Raw genomic sequence first — 423 nt, 5'->3', positions numbered from 1 at the left:
GGGGGGGGGGGGGCGGCGGAGGGGGCGGCGATATCGCTAATAGTCAGGGCCTCTTTAACGGTGCCCTCGCGGGTATAATAGGCGCTATGGCGGGGGGCGGATATCTAGACACGCCTTATTAGCTACGACCTAACCGGATCGGCGCGAGGACTTATTAGGAGACTTATAATAGTTAATTAAATAATTAAAAGACGGAAATTATTAGATTAATAATAATAATAATAATAAAAAGACTATAAGGGCAGAGCGACTACGCTATAAGTTAGCGGAGAATAATTCGGCCCTAAGCGCGGAATAAGCGATAAAGCTTACTACTAAAATAACGTTATAGGCTTATAGAAAAAGAATTAACTATAAACGAAAACTAAGCGAAGCTACGCTTATACTATGATATTAAACTACGGAATACAATAAAAGCTTATA

This window comes from Sodiomyces alcalophilus (genome assembly GCF_042370955.1).
Source record: "Sodiomyces alcalophilus JCM 7366 unplaced genomic scaffold ACRALscaffold_3, whole genome shotgun sequence".
In the NCBI taxonomy this organism is placed as follows: Eukaryota; Fungi; Ascomycota; class Sordariomycetes; order Glomerellales; family Plectosphaerellaceae; genus Sodiomyces; species Sodiomyces alcalophilus.
Note: the sequence above shows the minus strand (reverse complement) of the source record.